At 54.5% G+C, this 10,730-nt stretch overlaps 2 pseudogenes; both read right to left on the reverse strand.

Annotated features, from left to right (window-relative positions):
* Window positions 1–1,446: 1,446 nt before the first annotated feature.
* On the reverse strand, window positions 1,447–2,374 carry LOC147965150 (uncharacterized; annotated as a pseudogene).
* Window positions 2,375–2,423: 49 nt separating this feature from the next.
* Window positions 2,424–2,913, reverse strand: LOC147965151 (uncharacterized; annotated as a pseudogene).
* Between the last annotated feature and the right edge of the window lie 7,817 nt (window positions 2,914–10,730).

The following is a 10,730-nucleotide window of genomic DNA, read 5'->3' on the forward strand; positions in this document are numbered from 1 at the left end:
GCTATTTAAGTTGTTGAGTTGCAATCGTCAAGGTCTTTCGACGGTTCCCAATGACAAGTTCCTTCTGTAGCCTTCTCGGATATCACGCCTAGTAGCTGTTGTATAATGGGAGAGCCAACATTTAAAAAAAATTCTTCCGCCTGTTTTTGTTTGGTGTTTCTAGTTGTTCTTCTCCAACATCTTCGCAGCTATGGAGAGACACTCCCTGTCATCGTCGACGGCATTCTGACGACAACCGCTACATTGAACTACGTCCTGGGTGTTTGGGTGCAGCAGTACCCATGCGTCCCTGACAACACCGACGACAGCCCGACAACCAACGGTCTACACCGACACGCATGATGGGTGACAGAAGGCAACACCTGCACTCACGAAGGTGGATCTGATTCGTCTCTGCAACCCTGTCTCCAACAACAATGAAGCATGGGGGCAACGTCAACCCCTCAATTATTCGTAAGGTCGATGGCGTCCCGGCGCACCACCAGAATGGTCACACCATGGATGGTGTGACGATTTGCTCAACGAAGGGGAGCTATCGACGGTATACTGATGCCTCGCCTACATCAACACAAAGAGATCACGGGAGCAGTGCAACGCGCCAGTGCGGCCAGCGTGAATCCATGAAACCCTCCAATCAAGTCGGCAGGCACTGTAGCAGCTAGACGGTCGCGACGAGATTGGTAAAAAAAATTGTTTTCAGGACAAGGCATGATGTTTCGCCATGGAACAAAGACGAGATAGGGTTTGCCTTGTTGATGGGCATCGTGCCTAATATACGATCCAATGAGCACCCTAGAGAACATTAGGTGTGGATGGACATGCCTACACTAATTTACGTTACTATCAATCAATGATCTTCGGGACGACACTCAATATCACGAACCTCGGGTCAATAGCTCTTTAGGCTGCACACATGTTGATGCGCCAATTCGTTGCAGAAAAAAATGTTTTCACCAAACTAAGTTCGATGGCTTCACGCTCGAACTTTATTTGGTGAGGGGGCATTTGTTTGATGGGGTTTTGTACTAAAGAAGAGAGGTTAAATAAGTACTAAAAAAGATATGGATCAACTCTTTTTCCTCTCTCTCATACATGACTAATCCCTTAATTATTATTGTTTTATTTTATTTTCTAAACAAAAAGGAATTTTCAAGAGTGCAGGATACACAGGGACAAATTATACTTTTATTTTATGTCCTCATTGTTGGAAGCGGATACAACGCAGCTCCATGGCCAGTACGAAGCAAATAACCAGCGGGTAAAAGCAAAAAAAAAGGAGATATATCACAAAAGCTATCATTTTATTGATCAATGATACAAAAGTTCACTGGGACTAATTATACTTTGTTCCGGATGAGCTAAGACAAATTATATTTAACTAAGATAGAACCTATTTGAACTAAGTGCGGCTTTTGCAGAGCAGTCCATGATCTCTAGCCCGCTCCCTCACTCAGGAGCTTTGTATGCTACGATCATCGCGATCTCCGGAAGCGTTCCACTGGCGTCCAGGAAGGCAGTCGCCTCCACATGGCATATTATGTACGACTCAGCCACCTGTGACGAACTCCGGACTGCATCCTCATGAGCTTCAAGATGGCAGGAGCTAGAAGTCATCATGTCAGCTAGGACGCATGTGCGCTTTTCAGCCAGTGCCGCCATCTCAATTTCCTTCTTGCAGAAGGCCTTGTACTCCTTGGCAAGCTGTTGATGTTTGCCGACAAGCATCTGATGTTCTTCGGCCAACTTCTTTTGTCTGTTGCAGATGGAGGCGAGGTCGGCAAGGCGTCCCTCTAGGCGCGGCCCTTCCTTCTCGAGGCGGCGAAGTCCTTGAGTGATCCCCGCATGAGCTACAGCTAGTTTCTCTAGCAGAGATGAAACTTGCTCCAGCGCAGGTGTCGATGTGTGGGAAGTGCCAAGACCACCTCTCCGCCCAGACGAGCAACCACTGCTTCAAAGTGGCGAATCAGAATCTCGAGGTCTAGCGGGACCTCGTTCGCATACGGGGTCTTCCACATACTTATCACAGATTCGTGATGGCTAGCTTCTCATAGACCGGCTGCTCCCTTAGCGCCTCTTATATATCTTTGAGTCCTATTGAGATGTACTTTGCTGCTATTCCGGGCGGGAGAACAAGGCTTGGCGTTGAGATGTTACTTGTAGGAGGGACTTTGAGCTTCTCGATCAGAGCGTTTTCTCCAGCAAGGATATTCCGGTGTTGCTCAATTAATACACGAAGTTCCTTTGCCTCAGGGGAATAAAAGCCTTCTAGATTATTTGATTTGTTCAAGACATCTAAAAAGGCGACAAAAAGAGAGCGAGTCAAGAAAGCATCAAAAGAAAATTCATGCAAGGGTGGCGGGGGGATTATACACATACCGCAAGCAGACGTCCTTGGCTTCTTTGCAGTTATCCCAACATCCTTGTCATTGATAGCTCCCTATGACCGCTTCTTGTCCACTTCGAGGGTGCCTGTTGATGTGGTTAAAGAAGCGGGCTTGGTCACCAAGGAGGCGGGTTTTGCGACAAGATCACTCCCTGCCACAGTTGAAGAATTTGCAGCTGGATCACTCGCTGCCGAGGGCATGTGCTTCGCCATTGAACTAGACTTGGCCGGAGGTTCCCTAGTGGTGGAGCATCGGCATGAAGGGAGATGGATGTCTCGTCAGAATTCTTTGAGTTGCAGTTCGGGTAGCTACGCGTAGTCCGTGGCACTGAGCTATGCAATTTCAGTACAAGCGGCGGGGCACTTGGCAACGACGGTGACCGGCGTGTGTACTCCACGCCCTTGGAATGGTTTCCTGACTTGCTTGGAGGTGGGGGAGGAGTTGAGCCGCCTTTGCCGTTCCTGATGCCGCTCGTCGATCCCTCAACATCTCTCGATCCATACTTCTTTGACTTGTCGCCCCGTCCCATAGTGTCCTGATGATACGAGTGAAATAAAAAATACAAAGTTAGCAGGAGACAAAAGATATAAGTGTATCTACTGAGCATGCACATAGAACACTGGAACAGAGCATGGGCGCAGGATAGTATGCAGCGCACAAGGCGAGGGGAAAATGGTGGCTTCTCACACTGGGCCAACGGGCCGAAGGGGAAGCAGAGCGGTGGGCCGGCGGATCTGGCAAAGAGGAGCTGGGCCTTAGAGACCGAGCGGGGAGCTGGGCCAGGCCAGGGCATGCGGTGGCCCATGCAGGCGAGAGGGGGCGAGCGTCGGCATCGTCCTTCTCCCGTGCGCCTCACGGGCAGAAGAACAAGGCGGCAGCGTGACAAAACTCCGGCGACGGCGGGGTTCGGCGAAGCTGGAGAGGCTGAGAACGGGTCGCAGGGCCCCGGATCCGGTGGATCTGGCGAAGACGGGGCCAACGACGAGCTCCCTGGGCGGTGGCAGCGGGCACCTGCGAGAGAGAGGGAGAATTTAGAGGGAGAGGCTGAAGGAGGGAGGAGAAGGAAGTAGAGAGGCGGGGCGGCGAGGCTGGCTTTCTGGAGGTCTCCGGCGATGGGCGGCGCTCGTCGCCGGCGAGTGTGGACGACGGGGCAGCGGGGCGCTGTTGGCGGCGGAGTCTCGATCGGGATCGCTAGGTCAAGCGGGTACGGGCGGCGGCGCAGATGATTAGGGGTGCGTAATTGGAGGTGGAGGGGAAGGAATGACCAGATTTGGAAGGAGGGGTTTCCTTATATAGGTAGGGTTAGGGTTTGAGGGGTTAGGAGAGGTTTTTGGAGCCTCCGATCGCGATCCGACGGCTCCGGACACGAGGAGGGGTAGGTTGGAGCTTGTGGGCTGTGCAGAAGGCCTCGGACGGAGACAAGAGAAGGGAGAGACCCGGCGTCTGTTTCCGGAAACCGAAAACGTCCGACGTTAGACCGACTATAATGTCGCTATAGTTATCCGTTGGGCTATCAAACAAACTCCGAATGCGATCAAACTTGGCAGGTGGCCTACCTACAACATAACAACACCGCATGCCAACTTTCAACCCATTCTGAGAACATTTTTCCGGCCACTTATAAAATAATATTTCGGACATGCCGCGGGCACGTGCAAGTGTGTCTGGGCTCAGAACGGACAACGGATGGAACGAGGAGAAACCCGGACGGATGCAGGTTTTGAAAACATGATGATATGATGAAATGCAACACGCAAGCAAAAGACATGGCAACAACAGCGAATAACTGGATGACACCTGGCGCAACGGTCTCGGGGTGTCACAGCAGACCACCGAATACGGCGTCTATCTGAGACGAGGCATCAACCACGCCCCTCAATGATGCCACTTTTCTTCAGCCCCCGCTGCATGATCCTTGTTTTGGGAGACAACTGAATATAACGTCTAGCGAAGACACGGCATCTATCACGCCCCTCTACGACGTTATCTTTCGCGGCCATGTGAGGCGGAGTCTTTGTCTTCGCAGATTGCCATAAACTCAGCATCTAGTCGAGACGAGACGCCAACCACACCGGCCGTGTCGATGCAAGTATGCGTTGGTTTTATACCGACACCGGTCTCCAGAAAAGAATACTCCCACAAGGCAACCCCTTGCATACCCCGATGAAGCCGCTACATCGTCAAGAAGTCCAAGGCAAGCAGGACCCGTGCTACTCCAACACCAACTACATCAACACTGTCAAGATCGACGAGGCGCGACGGCGAGGGCGAACATGGCTAGCATAAAGCCATGTTTTGAGTGGCACGTGTACCGATGAGGACACGGGTTTTGCCGCTACCGACACCACGCACACCATCATCATCACGCATGGAGAACTTGAGGCGAAGACGACAATGACGACCACACAGCTTAATCGGAGGTATCTCGCGGAGCAACCCGCGGGAGTAATTAACCGGGAGCTTTTCGAGGCCCCGGGAACCAGGAGACCGCACATCGCCATAGTCAGGCTGGCCGCTCTAGTAGGCCACGGAGCGCATGTTAGGAATTGTATTTGTTATCCTTGAGATTAATAAAATATTGTTCCCATCTCTTTGTTTTCTTTGTGTACTACGGTACACTGGCACGCCCGCATTATTTTCCAGGGTGCATGAGAGAAATCAATACTCCTTCTCTTCCCTTCATACCGAGTGCTTATAAGATTTTTCTCGTGTCAAACACTCAATATTCCATGAGTTTTGCAACTGAGTGCCATCTCCGGTCTCCAGACGGACTGCGCCGGGTCTGCTGACTCATACCACCCGGTAAGGGCCTTCCCACTTCGGTGACAGCTTGTTTGTACCCTTGGCTGTCGGTGTTCTGGGAACGGGGGTCGCTAGACTTGCCTGCCTGCGGCCCACAGCATGGCTCCACCAGCGGCCCTGTATGGCCCATCTTCGCCAGCAAACATTCAAGACCCTCGCGAGGGGCCATGCCTCGTGAGGCGGACCACGTAAGACCTCCTCAGGGGCAAGCTTCACTAGGCTGGCTCGCGAGGGGCGGAGAGATCAAGGCAAGGGACACCTCGCGAGGTTCCTGTGACACAAGCCATGACGACCGGAGCCAGGCGGGCGCCAGGCGGGACCCAGCGCGCGCATTGTTCTCGTTTCCTCTTTGGTGCTAAAGAGGCAAGCGCAGGCGAGGAGTTCCGAGGCAACATGCAAAGGTTTCCATGTTGGTGCAACAAGACCAAGACCAGCAGGACAGCAGGATGGAGGTCACCGTGGAGCCCAGGACAGCGTCACCACCAGAGCCTTCGGCAGGCGTAGACTACTTTTGTCAGGATAATTTGTACTAGTTGTCTCCCTTCGAATTTGGCCGTTGTGGGATCCCTTCCCTCTCAATATTTGGGAAGAGGACCAGGGCCTCTATAAATAGGACTAGCCACCACCATAGAAGGGAACGATTGATCAGCTCATCCAGATCATCCCCAACCGCACAAGTTCACCAAGCACAAGAACACCTCCCCTCAGGAGGCTGTTCTTCCCTTGTAACTGTTCATCCTCAGCCCAAGAGGCAATCCACCACACCACACCACACTGGAGTAGGGTATTATGCCACAACGGTGGCCTGAACCAGTATAAATCTTGTGTCTCTTGTTTTTGGGTTCGTCGAGCTAGGCTGTGATATCGTATTGAGTGTGAGCTAGGAAGGGGAGAGATCTTCGTGCGCACCCCAGTGTTCGAACCTCAAGGGTTTTGCCGGAACCCGAAATCCAACATTTGGCGCGCCAGGTTGGGGTGCGCCAAAGCTTCGCCTCCCCAACCGGCTCCCATGGACGCCGCCGCTTCTCTGACTGGATCGACAGGCACCCTCCGCAGCGTCGGGGGCCTCCGGGCCTTCACCCCCGCCTTGCGGCGGGTGCAGTGGCCGCACAAGTTCAAGCCGGTACCCGGCACTAGCCCAGTTAATGGCAGCAATCCATCCTTCCTACAACCTCATGAAGATGCCAGGAAGCAAGGGCGTCCTCACCGTGGCCAGATACACCAAGGAAGCCGTGGCGTCCCTCAAGCTAGCCTTCAGGGCCACGGCGGTAGCTTGCCCGGCCGACAAGGCCATGTCCAGAACCAAGGGGGCTGCGCCGACCAAGAAGAAGTAGCTATTCACTCAAGGTCAAGCCAAGACGGAGCAGATACCGGTCGACACGAACGGGGCCTCTGGCGCCTTTACCATAGACGTCGACCTCACCCCAGATCAAGAAAAGGAGTTGGTGGACTTCTTGCGAGCGAACAAGGAAGTATTCGCCTGGGAGCCCAAGCAGCTATTTGCGGTCCTGAGAGGAGTGATTGAGCATCATCTTAGGGTGTGCCCCAACGTGCGCCCTATGAAGCAGAAGGCGAGGCGACAATCCACAGAGAAGCAGTCTTTCATCGTTTAGGAAACTCGCAAGCTGTAGGCAGCAGGTGTTATTCGCGAGGTCCGGTACCCAGAGTGGCTGGCAAACCCAGTCGTCGTGCCAAAGAAAGGAGGGAAGGAACGCATGTGTGTCGACTTCACCAACCTAAACAAGGCTTGTTCTCAAGACCCGTTCCCCTGCCGCGCATCGACCAGATTATTGACTCCACCGCGGAGTGTGATCTTTTGTGCTTCCTGGATGCGTTCTCAGGCTACCACCAGATCAAGATGGCAGTGGAAGATGTGGAGAAGACGGCTTTCTTGACCCCATCCGGGGTATACTACTACACTTGCATGCCATTCGGATTGTGCAATGCAGGAGCGACCTTTCAGCGGCTGATGCACATCGCCTTGGGGCAGCAGCTCGGGAAAAGCGCTGAGGCCTACGTCGACGACATTGTGGTGAAGTCTCGGGAGGCGAGAACTTTGATTCAGGACCTGGAGGAGACCTTCGCGAGCCTGCGCCAAGTGGACTTGTGGCTCAACCCAGAGAAGTGTGTGTTTGGTATTCCTTCCGGCAAGCTGCTGGGCTTCCTCGTATCCCATAGGGGGATCAAGGCCAACCCGGAGAATCTCAAGGCAATCGAAGACATGATCCCACCGCAAAACCTCAAGGAGATGCAGAAGCTTGCACGCTGCATGACTTTGCTGGGATGCTTCATCTCCAGGTTGGGGGAGCGCGCCTTGTTGTTCTTCAAGCTGATGAAGAAGAAGGGTCCGTTCGAGTGGACCCCCGAGGCCGACCTGGCATTTTAAGACCTCAAGACATACTTGACCAGCCCGCCGATGATGGTGGCGCCTTGTCCTCGCGAGCCGTTGGTACTCTACATGTCTGCCACACCTCACTTCGCCAGCGCGGCGCTGGTGGCCCTCCAAGAGGAGCCCCAAGTTAAGGGTACGCCGGATGAAGCCACCAAGCCAGATGAGGCTGCACAACCCTGAGGCGATGCTCCTGAGACAGCGGCTGCCCTGGCTAGTCATCAAGCCCCAAGAGCTTGAGATCCACAGGAAACACCTCAGTCCCCGGGAGCCAAAAACTCCGTCAGCTCTCCCGCCCTTGTCGAGCACCCAGTGTACTTCGTCAGCACAGTGTCGCGAGATGCGAGGGCATGATACCCCATGCCTTAGAATCTCTTGCTCGCGCTCCTGGTGGCCTCGCGCAAGCAGCGCCACTACTTCCAAGGTCACCCCATCAAGGGCGTTTCAGCTTACCCATTGGAGAGAGTGCTCAGAAGCCCCAATGCTGCGGGAAGGGTCACCGAATGGAACATCGATCTGCAAGTGTTCGACCTGGAGTTTAGCACAACCAGGGTCATCAAGGTGGCTGCGCTCGCCGAATTCGTGGTTGAATGGACCGATAACACGGAGCTCGAAGTAGGCGAGAACCGATCCCTCTCGCCAGGGAATGAAGCGCCAGACGGCTGGGTAATGTACTTCGATGGCGTAGTCGCATGCCAGGGCGTGGGGGCTGGAGCTGTGCTCATCTTCCCCACTCAGGACAAACTTTACTATGCTGTGCAGCTCTGCTTCCGGCGGGGCGAGAAGGTCTCCAACAACATCACAGAGTACGAGGGTCTCATCGCCGGCCTCAAGGATGCAGTGCCCCTGGGGGTGAAACGCCTCACCATCAAGGGAGACTCGCAGCTCCTCGTCAACTTCCCCAACGAGGTGTACGAGCCAAAGGATGAGCACATAGAGCCATACCTCGTGGAGGTACGCAAAATGGAGAAGCAGTTCCTAGGCCTGGAGCTGCAGCATGTGCCTCGTGACACCAAGAAGGAAGCCGACGACATCGCCGAAAATGCATCCAAGCAGCTGCCCCAAGAGCCCGGCGTCTTCGAGGAGTGGCTCTTCAAGCCTTCGGAAGCACCTTCGCCTATGGAGCCGACACCACCTTAGGAGGAACTCCTCCAGCCACCTGCCTCGGGAGCCCCCACCTGCATCCCAACCTCAGGAGTGCGCCTCCTCTTAGCACTCAAGCCTCAGGAGGGTGATGCATCAAGGAGTTCAAGGCGTACCTGACGCAAGGCACGTTGCCGAAGAAGGAGGAAGACGCGGAGCGTGTAGCCTGGCAGGCTAAGGCGTACTGCATTCAGGACGGTGAGCTATACAGGAAGCGGCCAAATGACGTTTCTCTATGATGAATTTCTAGGGAACAGGGGAGTGAGCTATTGGCTGACATACATGGCGGAGCCTGCGGGCACAACTCGTCATCGCGCACCCTAATCGGCAAGGCTTTCCGCAACTGGTTCTACTGGCCCATGGCACTCAACGACGCGGCTGAGCTGGTGAAATCCTGTGAGGCCTGCAAATTCCACACCAAGCAGATCCACCAGCCGGCTCAGGACCTCCGGACTATCCCGCTCTCATGGCCGTTCGTGATCTGGGGGCTGGACATCCTGGGCCCATTTCCTCGAGCGCCTGGAGGCTACCGCTACCTCTACATCGCCATCAAAAAATTCACCAAGTGGGCGGAAGTGGAAGCCGTCTGAACCATCCCAGCTGGGTCAGCAGTCAAGTAAATTAGGGGCCTCGTAAGCCGGTTTGGTGTCCCTAATCATATCATCACCAACAATGGCTCACAGTTCACCGGCAATCTCTTCAAAACATATTGTGCTAACCTTGGAACGCAGATCTGCTACGCCTCCGTGGCGCACCCCAGGAGCAACGGCCAGGCCAAACGCGACAATGAGGAGGTCCTGAGAGGTCTCAAGACTAGGACCTTCAAGGAGAAGCTCGAGGCCTATGGCAGGGGCTGGCACGACGAGTTTCGGTCCGTGTTGTGGTCCATCTGCACCACCACCACCAGGCCCATAGGCGAGACCATGTTCTTCCTCGTCTATGGAGCAGAAGCAGTTCTCCCACACGAGGTCAAGCATCTCTCCACGCGGGTCTTGGCGTTTGATGAAATGCAGCAGGATGCCATGCGGGGGATGGACCTCGTGCTAGGGGAGGAATGCCGTCGTGAAGCCTCGCTCTGAGCTGCGAGGTACCAGTAGGCGCTACGGCGGTACCACTGCCGCAGCGTCCGCTCCAGGACGCTCGAGGTGGGTGATCTTGTCCTGAGGCGGGTGCTCTCTAGGGAAGGTCTGCACAAGCTCTCGCCCATGTGGGAGGGCCTGTTTCGGGTCACCCATGTCTCCAGGCCTGGCGCCGCGCTCGTGGAGACGCATGATGGGATCCCCATCCAGAACGCCTGGAACATCCAGCACCTCCGGAAGTTCTACCCATGAAGCAAGGCCCGGCGCCTATGAAGAAAGGCCCAGTGCTTGTGAAGAATCTCCGATCATGACACTCTCACGTAATAATGAGTGGGGCTCTAGACGCCCCGGAGTCTCAGGAGTACCGCCCTCGGGCCTCGGGGGCTCCCTCCCACGACTATTGGCAGCACTTAGCTCTGCGCTAGTGAGAAGAAAAGAAGACTAGACTAGGTGCCGGACGTGGATTTTCATTTGCTTTCCACAGTTGGTTCGCCCCTCTTTAGTAAGAATTTGCTTTCTGGTGTTGCTTGCTGGCTTGGTTCCATTGCCTTTTCGCCTAATTTTTGCTCTCGGTTCCTCGTTTTTGACCCGTACTCTCCCTCGCGTGCCTCGCGAGGGGGCTGGGCAGGTGCCCTCATGAGCGTTTTCGTTTTCTTGTCTTTCGCAAGGCAGCCTCACTCGAGCTCGCAAGCTGGCGCACCCCTCTCAATCTGTGCCCCCCGTGTACCGCAATGCGAAATGCTGGGTCATGGCCGGTAGTGCCCACGACCAGGGTTCGGAAGAATAAAAATTTCCTAATGAATTTTTTTGGTTCCCAGACGCCTTCCGAGCAGAGGAGGCCTCGCCACGCGCTGGGGAACACGCCCGTCGCGAGGCAAAAACTACTTCAGGCGCATTAAGCTAAGTTATTCCTACGCGCATACATAAAACATT

This window comes from Triticum urartu, chromosome 6A (genome assembly GCF_056163025.1).
Source record: "Triticum urartu cultivar PI428250 chromosome 6A, HENAU_Tu73, whole genome shotgun sequence".
In the NCBI taxonomy this organism is placed as follows: Eukaryota; Viridiplantae; Streptophyta; class Magnoliopsida; order Poales; family Poaceae; genus Triticum; species Triticum urartu.